Here is a 14,499-nt window from a genome sequence, read left to right on the forward strand (position 1 = left end):
TGATGTACAGTACGTCTTCCACCCCCCCGCCCCCCGCGCGCTCAGAGCCTTGTCTCTCTGTCAGCCACACACGAGTTCATACTGTTCCTGTGGGGGCTCCGAAGAGGTGGAGCAGCATTATGTGTGTACTCTCGTTTGTAAATGAATCAGTGCTTTCAAAATGGATTGCAACAATGTTTAGGAATCACAGGATGTATTGCCTAAGCTATTACCGTACAGGCAATTTGGCAAAATGCAATGCACATCAGGAGGGTGACTGATGTTTGTCGACAAACAATAAACTATATGATTAGTCAACAAATCGCTACAGTTGTAGTTGTGTTACTGAAGTTATAGGGTTTAGCCACTGTATTCTGAGTTAGTCTTACAGAAAGTGGGTAACAAACTGTAGAATTCACATTTTAAAACAGATACATGCACGTGTGCTATCATATCGTAACATTCAAAAGTAACCAAAAGTAGCCATAAATTGATAAAAAGCCAAACATTTTCAGGATTAATATGTGTGGAAAAGGATGGATGCACCACTGCCACAATTTACTGTACTCAAAATCGTCTCAATATTGGCTACTGAAGTTCAAAACAAGAGTCAAAATGAGCGAATTACAATGGGAAATCCAGCCCTTTTAGAAACCACCCATGTTTGTTGCCAGTGTATTAATAACCTCTCTAAGGAGAACACATTGTGGTACATTGTACGAAGTCTTTGTCAAACGATTTTAAAACAATCTCAGATTATGTTTGGAAAGTGGTTTGTGCTGCTAAACTCTCGGGCCGTCAGCAGAGCGCTGGTTCGCTGGACGTGTGTGAATGTTTTGATTGGGTTAGATTAACTGTATTATCCCTACGGGGAGAATTGCTGGTTCCCATAGAAGTGTTGAAAGGCTTTGTCATTTTTCTGCTGTGCAGTATGACCGGTTGATTTCAAGCGTGCCACAGACTTTCACCTCCTTCAGTTCATTTCAGCAAGTGCAATGTTTGCAGTCCTCTATTATTAATATAATGCTGTGTTGGCAGATCAGGTGGTCTGCTTTGGACACGGTGAATAACTAACTTGCAGCATGTATTTTAGCCTGGTTTAAATCTGGTACACTGTTGATAATAAACAGAGAAAAGCAATTATTGCTATTGGTGCATACATCAAGCTACAATTTTTCAATTTTGAATATGAAGATATTGATATTGTATGGTAAATTACAGATGTCAATATATCAGGATGTACAGTCTGAGGGCAATTTTGAAATGGGCAGGGTAGGGCTGAAACTAATCATCATTTAATCCATCCATCATCATGGTTTCTGTTCATTATTTCCCCAATTCTTTGATTAGTTGTTTAGACTATAAAATGTCAGACAATTGTAAAAAATGCCATTTAAAATTATGTCTAGTGATCAGCAATATGGCCAAAAAAAGGAAAATCTTGGAGGCTAAAACAAAGAACTTTACGTGCAAGACGGTTGAGCAATAATGTTTTGTTTTTTTTTCAAGGCTGTCATGATTTAAAAATACCAATCTCACACTCTTTGGCTATCAGTAAAAGCTTCAATTATTTACAGAACAGAAATGTCTAGTTTCATAATCGGTTTCAAAAAAGAGAGAGCAAAACTGAGACTCCGACAGCTAGCTTGCTAGCATTAGCTACCCGACAGGGACAGACTGAACGAAGCACAGTCTGAACACAAACACAACGTTAAATTCACCATGGGACAGCCAGAGCCAGCCAGCCGCCTGGAGTCACGACAGTCCCGGAACTGTTCACATTACAGTTTACAGGACTACCGTGGCTAACACCACTGTTACTTTCTGACTATAAGTAACCTCTTTGTGCATTATGTAACAACTCATTTTCACTCAACAGTTCACATAAAATTGACTGACCAGCCCTTTTTCTGACCAGTAGTACGAAACCCCAAAGTATTCAGTAATGGAAAAGCAGCAGATCCTCACTTGAGAAGCTGGAGCCTGTGAATGTGTGACATTTTTGCTTGCTAGATGACCAAACCTGCTGCTCTGTAGTAGTGACCCAGAAGTCAAAATGGCTGAGATAGTTGCACACTGGGACCAAACTCAACTGAAGGGCTGTGTGGGAGAAATAGATTTAGGAGCCTCTTGATATTTTTAAAACAATTTTAGAAAGAAATTACCACCTAAAGTATGTTGAAAAAGTCTAACACCATTCTTGTTCTTATTTAAGACCATTCCCCACCAAAAGCCACAGCTGCGTTGAGCAGTTTGACCAGAAAAGCTCATCCAGCATCCAGCTCTTTTACAAAACATGACATATCCTGCCGTTGACCTAAGCGTAATTTACATGAGACTGAACTGCACCTGAACTCTCACACTGTTGCACTGGGTGTCAAAGTGTATGCGTGTTTGAAGGGGGGAAACACAAGCTCTGTATCATTAGTAGTGGCAGTATGCACGGTTTATTTAAGCCAAGATAATAGGTCATCATCCTCTCAGAGCCACTGTTCTCTGCTGGGCTTTACCTCCCCGTAGATCAGCTCTCTGCTCAGCTTGCTGGTCACGACTCAGCGCCTGTCTGAAGTTGAACCGATGCCAAAGCCTGGTTGATTCCAGGAGCCTTTGAATTATTGCCAGTTATTTGTTGTTGCAATATGATAGAAAAGACTTGGAAGGAAAGTGGAGGCTTTTTGCTGAAGCAAGCTGTGAGCGATGTTTACTGGAGGATGAGGCACCTGTTAACAAACGTGTTCCCTTACAGTTAGTGAGGCAGAGTTAACTAATGCTGCCAGTGTACGTCGCGTTTTTTGGGAGTAACAGGATAAAGGATTTCTGATATTATGCAAGCCAACTGATCAAATATAGACAGTCAAAATCCTTCAAGGAACAGTTTGTATTGCAATTAAATTTTTTAGGTGTCTAGGTCCTGAAAAAAACTTGAATGTTTCATTGGCAAGCCAAAGTCTGGCCATGGTTCAAAGGATAATTCTTATTAACTTGGCTACAGTTGCTAGCAGAGCTCAGTCTTTTTTTTTTTTGCATCTGCTGCAGTGGGATAGATGTGGCCAAAATATAGCCCACATTATTGTTGTTTTTCATGCTGTATGAAACAGTTCGATTTAACAACTATTATGAGTCTCTGGGGTGGGAGGAAGTCAAGAGGCCAGTAGATTTTCTTGGTATTCAGCACTTTAGCCGGTCCCCTAGCTTCTGAGATGATAGTGTAGTAATGCGTGCTCTCCTCTGTTTTCCCCCTTGTTGATCCTTCGGTCATGCAGGCTGTGATCTTAGGCCTGTGGGCTGTGCGGTGCTCTTGGCATGTCACGAAAGCTCAAGGTGGCCTATTGTTTGAGGACCGCTGAGCAGCTTATGTGGCGGTGCAGCATTTTCCTCAGTTTCTCTGGAGTAAAGTTAAATGCTTTAGCTGCTCCGCCACACACCATGCTCACAATGCCAGCAGCTGTGCTAAATACTGTGGAATTAGTGGTCATGTGTCTGTAGCTTGAACTGTCAGTGAACTTGCGACTGCCCAAGCTTTTATAAAAAACAGTCCCCTCCGCCTCATGGCTCTTGTTTTACATGCTGGTACACCTGTACAGTCTTATCCGGTACCGTACAGTTACCCTGCTGTACATTGGTGGAGCTTGGTAACAGACAAGTGTTGCTTATTGGACCAGCGTGTAGCGAAACACATGGTGGACTCCATGGAAGCGACCCGTGGCTCGTTGGTAACAAAAACACAACAAATCTTATTTTCAGATGATTATACACCACCTAATGAAGATATGTATTGTATTTCCATTTCCTACCAATAGATCCTCCTAAATTGTTACACACTGGGACCTTGACTCCTGTGTATTCTTTGAGGGTGCAGCTAACTGATGGTATTATATTGGACAGAATAAAGTGTTTGTAATGTTTGTTTTACCATTTGATATACTCGAGGGGAACAGAATATTAGACAATACCTTTGTATCATGCAAAAATGCACGAAAAGAGTCGACTTACTACTTTGGAAATGGGCACAGTAGATAGATATTTCCTTTTGTAAGTAAAACCGAGGCTTGTCAGGACACCACAGCCATCACACTTGCGAATCTATAGAAGTATTGCTTATTATGATACTGTTGTTTGAAAATGATAGGCGTTGTACCACCACAACCCGTTGTAAGTCATTCTTCTCAGACTAAATGCTCCAGTGTAGCAAATGCCATCGACTTTGTTCAGTCAAGTTGTTCCTCCTCTGTCCCAGTGCTGCTAATATGTGTAGGTGAGGTTTATGTGGGACACTATGGGCCTCAATACTGTTGTGTGTGTGTGTGTGTGTTGTTGTGTGTGTGTGGTGTGTGTGGTGTGTGTGTGTGTGTGTGTGTGTACTTAGTTGCAACACGGGCCCATCCCAACACGTCTGGCCCTGCAGCTGCAGCAGAGCTAATTTTAGCCCAGGATGTGCGTACGCCTCAGTTCCCCTAGCCTGGCCTATGAGAGATGAGATGAGGAGAGGATGGGGGAGAAAGAATAGCCAATCTTTCACTCTCTCTTTTCTCTCCTCTCCTCTGTGCACCCATCTTTCTCTCCTTTTTTATTTCTTTCGGTATTATTGCCTGTAGTGTGTATTTTTACCCAAATAAGTTTTTTGTGTGTGTTTGCACAGGAACATATTGACCGCAGTCACTGTTGCCTGGCTGTTTGTGACCTTTACTCACCAAAAGTCCTTGTCTCTGCCAATTGGCGTCTCACTGAGGTGTGTACCCTCCTTTGCCTCCCTGTCTTCAAAACTATAAATAGACATCATGTTGTATAGAAAGCCAGAACAATACGGGGTAATTTTCCAGTGCTGTATTTGCTATTAATAAACCCTATTCTATTCTGGTGCAGACAGACTACTCCACTGGTGAGTGGCTGGTTCTTGTTACGATTGAGAGAGGCACGGGATGAAGATTACAGCCGACTGGTTCACTGTGGTCAGGTATTAGAGTTAATCCCTCTACCTAGGGAAAGTGTCTGGATAAAGAGCGTGTGTGTGTGCGTGCGTGTGTGTAGTGCGTGTGTGTGTGTGTAGTGCATGTGTGTGTATGTTTAATGAAGAATGGCCATCTGCAAACATAGATGCACTCCAGAGGATGAGCAAAATTCCCTCATGACTGTTAAATCAAATGTGCTAGAGGAATATTTTCCTATATTATACTATCCAATATTTTGGAGAGGAGACAAAATGAGTGCATGCACATGTGTGCTTTTGTGCTCATTGGGATTATTCTATGTGTTTTTGTGCAAATCAGCAGACTGAAACAAAACATGGCCATGAACCTGCCTCAGATTCTTGTAAACCTGATTTTTAAGCCTCAGTAGACTCACCTTAGTTCGATACTTCACTTATATGTTCGATTAAATTGACCTAATCTAGACAGTAAAATGTCAAATCTCACAATTTTTGCATGTGCTGTATCAGAACCATATTACAGTATTAAAAAAGGAGGAAAAACCTTTCAAGTCCTGTAATGGCATGCATCATCCAGCCTAAAGTGTCTTTACCTTCTGGCCAGTATTTGACCCTGTGACCTTCCTGTTGAAGAGGTTAAACACAAAGAAAATTTCCCAACATGAATTGGGCCTGAATACATTGTCACGCCGTCATTGTTGGATATTTAGTTTGTCGTGTGTCACAGTGAGCAAACTTGAGGGAAGAAGGACAGCGTCAGAAGTGGCACAAACAGAACAGGCACAGGGCTTGCTCAAGCTCAATAATTCATGGCTGACTGAGCTAAGCTGACCTTGAAAAATCCCCCGTGTTGGACTGTTGAAACCTGGCACTGCTCATTTAGGACAGAGAGGAGAAGTTGAGACAGACAGATACAAACCAACATAAGCTGTACATTTGCACATTTGCTGTCTCCCTTTTGGTAAGGTTTTTTTTGTTTTTTTCTTCACTTCATTTGTTCATCTGCCAACATTGGCATTTCTCATTATCCCTGTACCTCACAGGTACTCTTTATTTGACTTCGGTTATATTTTGTACCTTTACTAGGTTTGAGGTCACATGTGTGGGAGAGACACGTGTAACACTACTGTGACTTGCTGTTTAGAAGAAAAGGGAAGCAGCCTGATTTTATTGTGAAAAAAAACTTCCCATACATATGACATAATTGACGAAACTATGGAAAAAACCCCAGCATATTCCCACCTACTAGCTTTATTAATGTTTTGACTGCTGTTTTGTGCTGTTTTATGACTATAAAGAAATGGATCTTGACTAACTAACACTGTTATAGCCTGGACTGCTTTTCATTCAGCATTACATTTATTGTTACTGTAGTTGGTACGTCAGAAAATGTGAATAACGGCAACGAGCACAGGCCTGGCTGAAGTGACAGGGACCGAAATCAGATTTGTTTTGACTTCCCTCATTCCTCTTCCGCCAGAACCTCTCATCTTATCTCACGCGCGACACTTCAGTCTGATCATTTAACTAATGGTGTGTGCATATCAGTATTGATTACAAAGTGTTGTGGCGTTGGCGGTTGCAGTTGAACCTTAGAAACCTAAATGTAAAAACGCGAAACCTTTCAGCTGTAGTGCAGATTAGACCAATTCTCGACGCGATCATACGACCATCTTTTGCTTAAGTGTTGAGGACATTTCTTTACACGACATGCTGAGAAGTATTGCATCCAGTAATCACACCCCGGCTAATGCTGCTGCAGCATTTGCATTTGTTACAACAATGCCACACCATAGTTATTTGTCTTACAAATACATGTTGCCCTGCTTTGATGGATGTTGCCACACACTGGCAGACTCGACGCATGTGGGTAAAGTCGCTAAGTTTCCTATACACTTGCAGGTGACTTTGCAGGGAAATAAAATGACTGTATGTTTCCTTTACATCACGTAGCAGCTGCAGCAGTATTTACTGGAAAACCCCTTTGTAACATGATACCCAAATAATAATAAGTGTTGACTAATACAGGCTCAGTGTTGATTGATTCGTCTTCGGTGACCCAGATGAGGGTAGTTTTAATTGTAGCTCATAACTAGGACAGACCGGCAACGTAAATGTCTCCTCTTGTCTGGCTTGTGGTTCTCTTTACTTTTGCAGGGCTGTAACCTTGTGTTTGTTTACACTGGTTTAATGAGTCACTTAGTCACGGATACTCGTATGATTCATCTGTCTGCAATGACTGATGGGTATCGTTTGAGGGAGAACACCATTTAGTGCTCACTTGAAATAAGACTCCAGCTACTGAGGGATATGGTTTTATGTCGTGTATTGTTGCTAATGTGTCACCTGTTTGAAAAATGGTCCTTTATTGGCGTAATCATCATCATACTTGAGCCTGCCACCTAATTTATTGTTCAGTCGGGCCCCCAACTAAAGAGGTTTGTTTATGCTCGACGGTAAGGTAAACACATAGAGCACACAGAACAGCAGTGTGGGATTAGCATGCAAGCTGTCTGTCATAGAACTGACTTGATTAGCGTGCTTGTAGTGTTTGTTTAGAAAATTGCACAGCATGCCGATTAGCATGCTGCAGCTGTTGTGAGTGCTATATGTCCTGGGAGCTGGCAGAGGACAGGCTAGGTTGAAAGTGGAGTCGTGGCAAACAGACACACACACGGTCTTGCCCCCCGACACTCAAGATGTTAATCTTCTGTTTCGAGGTTCCAGGCTCTAATATGAAAACCGTCTCAGTCAGAGTGTGAATAGCGAGCAGTTCCTTCCCCTCCCTCATACGTGCAGATAGAACAACACGTAGCACTCTATATCCGCCTGACTGCACTGCTCAATGGGCCCCTTTCCAGTTATGTATTAAGTAATGGCAGTGTGAAATGTTCCACCATTTTAGCCCCACAAGATAGGAATAAACGTATGGCGTGTAGAGACCGAGGGAGGGAAACTTGTGCACTGTGATGGATTCAGTATCTGAATTTTTGTTTCATTTTGTGCCCCGTTTATTAAAGAAATCAAAATCAGTCCTTGCTGCAGCAGCCATGTGTTTGACTCTGACCTGTGGCCCTTTGCTGCGTGTCATCTTCTCTCTCTCTCACTCTCTCTCACCCTTCCCTCTTTCCTATCACTCTTCAGCTGTCACTAAATTTAAAGGCAATAAAAGCCCAAAAGATAAATATATAAAAGGATGGCAGTGTTGGTTAGTCTGCCCATTACTTTGCTCCAGACTGAATAATATCGACAACTATTGGATCAATTTCGAATTTTGTAAAGATATTCATGATCCCCAGACGATGACTCCTACTGAGTTTGGTAATCCCCTGACTTTTCCTCTAGCTCGACCGTGAGATTGACATGTTCGGGTTTTAATTAGATATTTTAACAACAGTTAGATGGATTTTCAATGAAATTTGATTGGTAGGCTGATGGGCTGGATCATCTGCTGGCAGGCTGGTCAGTGTGGCTGCTGTGGAACAATGTTAGCGCTCCTCCTTGTGAGTTTTGAGAAGGAGGTCAAAAAGTATCATGCTTAACCCTAAACCTAAATTTCCTCAGTCACCATTATCTTTTTCTTAATGTTAACACTTTTTTTCAATCCTAAATGACAGCTAATCTAATCTAAAACCGTCACTGGTTGGTGTTAAACATATATTAAGTTATAATATATAGAATAATGCAGTTAAATGACCTCTCTTCTGACATGCTGTACCCTGCTCTCCCTCCCTCTCATCTTACATTCATGAAGGGTTTTGTTGAAAGTGTTTCAAGGAGGTGTTGATTCTGCCAACTGAATGAAGTTTAAGGATTACTTCTAGCTCTATATTCTAGTTTTCACAGAGGAACATATTGCGTGTTAACTGCTCTGTCTTGAAACTAAACTTGTTGGCTTTGTTTTACCTTGTGCAGCACTGAGCGATGTGTTTAGCAATGTCATTGTGATTTGGGGTTTGAAGTGCCGTAAACAGGATGGGTTGGCACTCTCCTATTCCCTTGTGACCTCCGCCACAGGACAATGAGCAGGTCCTGCATAGAGGAAGAGCGGCTCTTGAAGGAAAGTTTGCTTGTTGTGATTCGCCAGGCCTCATTAGGTGTATGACATATTTAGATAACGGTGACGGCTGGCTGGAGAGCACTGTGGTTACGAGACATCTAAACACTGGGATGAGAAGGTTGCGGAGTGGGGAGGAATTGCCCTGTAGTCCCAATGTACGGTTCCAGTTAATTATGCATCGTTGTAACCACAAGGGAGAACTGAATTGTCATTTTTTGTTATTCCTTTTCTTATTACTGTTATCCAGCCTTAGCCATAAAGTATTCATTTTCATTTGTTCAGTAGTTTTATATTGATACTGTGGCTTCTGGGTTTAATCTGTATGATTGGGAACACTCTACCCAATATCCCAGTTTTAAGGCAGAAAGGCTTCAGTCAGACTGAAAGGGTTGGATTGAGGAAAATTAATGTTCTTTTGTTACAGTGCAATCATTTTATCTCTTTGCCATACAATTTTAGGCACCGACAACTCAGACCAATCCAGTGCAATTCAAATGATGTTGGTCTCGTTCACTTGACTGGTATTTTCTGAAATGTCCTCAGACAGACTTTATGGATGTAGATACTGTACCTCCTTCTTTCTCTGTTCTTTCTAGTTACAGATCTGTGTTTTTGAAAAAGAGTCATGAACAATGGGACTGGCTTTTAAAGATATCTAATTTATTGTAAAAGGTATGTGAAATAAAGAAAATTTAACAAATAATTACCAGTGTCCTTGCAAATTACCATCTACTTAGTTATACTTGCCATGCTGTTTGAGCATTGAACAACAATTTGTTATCTCATAATTCCGAGATCTGTTTTTCTGAATTAACGAGACACCTCCAGCAAGCTCTCCGACTCTCTCAGACCCCCTGAGCATAACTCAAATCCAAAAAACCTCCAGCATGTTCCAGTAGGCCCTCTAAGTCTGTCCCAGAGCTCCTGACACTGGGGCACTAGCCCTGACACAGCCTTCAGCAGGCCCATGTAGGGCTCTGTATCCCCTAGCCTTCACCCACTGGTACTCCACTGGAGAACCAGAGGGAGGGCGGTAGGTCGGTGTGGTCCGTGCACACAGCTGAGTGCCTGTTCTCAGCCTTTGTTAACTCAGTAAAAAGGGAGCAGATTTCCATGGGAACTTATATCAGAATTATGAGAAGTCATTGATTCAGAAATGCGAATGCACTGCCGTAAGCTATAGTACCTATAGTGATTGGCATTATGGATTTAATGCTATATCCAGTATGTGTAATTCTATATTGCAACACTATTATATATATGTGTCATGATATAATACATTTCCTGGCAAATCAGTTGAAGAATTGTGAATGAAATAGTCAGATGGAATATCTGTTTTGAGCCAGTTGAATGCCTGACAAATGGAAGTACTGCATTACACTGATGCAAAAATCATATAAGAATCCAATACAGCCATCAGGAAATAGCCCTGCTCATTGATCTGCAGCATTGCTCCCGATGGCTTTATACAGCCAGAGATATTAAAGGAATAGATACCTCAATATAAACAGTATGTATGAGCTCACTGCTAGCTTGCTATTGCTAAACCATGCTACTATTTGATAAAGTAATGAGATCTATTCTACCATATAAAAGGTCAGAGATAAATACCTCAAATAAGGCTGATCACGTTTAATGGGTACTCGTGGTTTTCCCATCAAACCTTTAACTTAAGCATGACTCTGTCGTCCAATATTTAATATATGTATGTTGCAGATTTTGTGTTTGTGTCGTATTATTCATTCCTTGTCCCACCCTTTTGCTGTATTCACTCACAGCCTGGAGCCACTGTTACCCTGGGCTTTGATGAGTCATACAGAACGAGTACGCTTTATCTGGCAAAGGAAAATAAATGCCTCCTTTACAGCCTTCAATAGATAGAGGCTATACACATCATTCTAGGCAGATGAGACTTGTGCATGGTAATTTTCTTGACTCTTTGTGATAAATTGCTAATTTAAGAGTCCTTCAGATAAACACAAGCCTGTGCTGGAAATGCTTGACATGAGATGAAGTGCTCAGTGATGTGGCACTGTCTGCTTCTCAGGGACACGCAGCAGTGCAGAGCTCTCCACGGCGTCTTCTCGTGTGTCACTGAAGCCTCGATTCATTCCGCCAAATACAGTAAATACTATGGGCGTGGATCCTCAAGATGCATTTTTAGCAGGCGAGGACAACATGTTGGCCAGCTGACTGTTGCTATGCAACAATAGGAAACTTGCCATGCCTCAAAATAACCTTCAAAACGTAGAGTTTCTTGACCAAATGTATAGTATTTATTATGAAACTAAATGCATATCATTGGTTTGTACTGAATGCATGTAGGAAGGCATCTTTTAGTGCAGACGGTTCTGTTGTAGTAACCATCTGTTGGTGTCTCCATGTTGTCAACTTCTTAGTACACTGTCTTGACTGATTATTTGTCAGGTATGTCGTCAATAGAATTGTCCTTTTCAACATAATAAGATTCAGCAGTTCAAAGCCGATCTTTGAGACACTGTTAAAAGTTTATTTGTAATTCCTTTCAAAGTCATCTTCTATCTTTTTAATCCAGTCTGGAAAGAAACACATTTAGTGGGAACTCACTAAATGATACAGAATAATTGAGATGCTACTAATGATTCTTTTCGTTGTCTGTTAATCTGCTGATGATCTTCTTGATTAATTGTTTCTAGAAAACCGTCAACAATGGCCATCACAATTCCCTAGAGTCCAAGAAGATGTCATCAAATGCTTTGTGTTGTCCGACCAACAGTTCTTCCTGTGATGATCTGATTTGATTGATCCTTTTTTTTTCTCTTGTTGTTGCAGGTGACCCTCAGTGATTGACAGATGTGTGACACTGTGGGGAACCATTTGCCTCTCCCAGTGGAGATCTGAGTTCTGGGACACTGAGGTAAGCACAATAGTTTGCCTCTCAAACTGCCTCATAATTAGTATTTTATTGATATTCATGATCACCTGAATTAGGCATCTCATCAGTTTCATATTTACAGTGCTCTGCATATATTCTTCCTACCTTCTGTCATCCATTTACTTATTTTCAGCAACACTGATTCTCCAGCAAAGTTATAGTATTGCGGTTTGTACAGTTTAATACAGATTTTAATCACAAACGTGGACAGTTTTACATGTCAAATACTATCACTACTATCACTATTAAAACTTAAAGTAACTATTAAGGCAAACGCCACGATGGCAGATTATTTTACCTGCAAACATTAATGATGCAGACTAATTCCTCTTTATATGCTCACGTTACTTCACTAGATACATATTGTCATGTTCAATTATGTAACATTTGACTCCTCAGAATTACTGTATATCAATCTGAGTTATGATGCTAAACACCAAATTAAATTTAAATGTGAGTGTTGCACATACAGATTTTTTTTTTTATCAAGGTTAAGCAACATTTTTTCAACGTTTTTCTTCTGGTTTTATGTTTTTCACTTTTATGTGTCTTCTTTTTACAATTAAATAAAAAATGAGCTCTCAGTCTAAGCATTATAACTGACATATTGCGCATAACAACAACACATTTTGACATCTTTTCATGTTTCACATCTTACATTTTAATTGTGGTCAGTTCATCCCTTACCTACCACTTGGTTTACATACATTGTAAAGGGAAATATGATCCAAGTTGTTTTTACAAAACGGACAATTCTTGTCGGTGAATATTTGCCATTGCCTGAAAGTCACTTGACTACAGTTCCCATGGTAACTGATAAGCCTGCCCTGCTGATGGAGAATTGCACTTCAGTGAATCTTTGACAGTTTGACAAGCTGGAGTAAAATGAATGAGTCAGCCTTTTATGAAATGACACACAAAAAGATTTGACTCGTTCAGATCGTCATCTGCTCTGAGCAGCGAACATGAGCTCTGTCTCCGTCAGCCCCACAGCAAATCGGATATCTTGCTCTTCTAAGCCTGTTTTGTAACATTTTCAGGCTCATTCAGGGATTTGTATAAGACGGCAACCTTTATACTGCTGTGAAATACTATATTCCCTTTAAACTGTTAGGTAGTCCAAGATTTTTGCCTCTGAATCAAGTTGACATGTTGAATTTACAGTCAGTCTTACCTTGTAGGAGAAACTATGGTGGCCATAAAACTGCACTGTCTAGAGCCAGTGTTTGTTTGTTTCTGGGCTACTGTAGAAACATGGCGGTTCAATATGGTGGACTCCGTGAAAGAGGACCCACTCTCTCTGTAGATAAAAACGGGTCATTCAAAGGTAATGAACACAAAACAGTTTCTATATTCAGTGATTATACACTAATACGAACATACCTATGGATATTATATTCCATTTATGCTAGTAGATGCTTCTAAATGATACACACTGGACCTTTTAACTTGGGTGAAAATATAGATTTGTATAGAAAATAGGGTGAGGATTTACACCATATCAAACCAATTTAAAAACAGAAGTCAGACAGCTTGTTTTACTTTTTACTTACATTTAACTACATTGTGTTTGGAGCTTTAATCTGTTTTCAGGACATGTGAAATTTTACTTCTCAGGCCTTGAATACAGTTTTAATTACAGCATTTATATGCAATTTGCTTCATTTACCACCAGCCTTTTTTTTGCCAGCAATAGTAAGAAAGTTTAAATTTCTTGTCTGTGGAATATAAAAATAGTGTGAACAATAAAGAAAGCCAAAGTGCCTAAAGAAAGGCATTAGAGCTTGTGCAAATTTCTAGGCCTGTAATGATTTGGGTGTACCAAATGAGATTAACCAGGGTTGTGTCAACCTTATGGCTTACTGTAGGAGTGAGCATTAAAACTGTGCACATCCACATAGTTTTACATTGTTTGGGACTTACAAAAAGAGACACTGTGTGAACATCTTATGAGCAGGGGTTGCTAAATCTGGCAAATTCTCTGTATGCATATGCACAATTTAGTGCCTACGCAGCTTTTTACTCTTGAATCTAAACAGTTTCATACGTCCTAACTCTTAACTATCTGAGCTGTCTGCATAATCCCTGTTGCCTGAGTTTATTCAGTTCTGTTAACTTGCACGTGTCAGAAAGTTAACCAAGGACACTGACCCAGATACAGCTGCAATGGGTTTATTTACAACACTCTTCTGTCACATGTTGCTTGCTGTGGGAGCACATTTTTGTGCCAAGGGGAGGAGTGCAGGGCAGGGAGAGAAGTGAATTGGTCAGATCTTAGGTTGTGACATAAATACGATCTCTGTTTATAGTTACAGTGTGAAGGCATATAAGTTCTTATGACATTGCTCATTGTATTGAGTGTCTAGTTATCTTTTATCCAGACTGTGGCATCCGTGCAAAGCCTACAAATAACATAACCCATAATCATACATGTATTCATGTAGAGATGCAACTCATTATTTGATACAGTTCACCATACTGGGTTCACAGTATGATTTTCATTTGAACAGGATAGACGACTACGAAAGCGCATTGCATTCACCATATCTAAGATAAGATAAAGAAAAAGGAAACGTCTGTAAAATCCTCTCTCAGTTATGGAAGCGCATTGCATGTCAG

The 14,499-nt window shown here is 40.5% G+C and overlaps 1 protein-coding gene across 1 annotated transcript in view; it reads left to right on the plus strand.

Annotated features, from left to right (window-relative positions):
* Positions 1-14,499, plus strand: part of zgc:158316 (uncharacterized protein LOC790929 homolog) — a gene marked incomplete at its 3' end in the record, with an annotated part of 38,278 nt that overhangs the window by 2,550 nt on the left and 21,229 nt on the right. The window contains exon 2 of the mRNA XM_035676959.1: positions 11,778-11,862. The remainder of the gene's footprint in view (positions 1-11,777; positions 11,863-14,499) is intronic.

Source organism: Morone saxatilis, unplaced genomic scaffold (genome assembly GCF_004916995.1).
Source record: "Morone saxatilis isolate NCDOM2014 unplaced genomic scaffold, NCSU_SB_2.0 Contig5, whole genome shotgun sequence".
Taxonomy (NCBI): Eukaryota; Metazoa; Chordata; class Actinopteri; family Moronidae; genus Morone; species Morone saxatilis.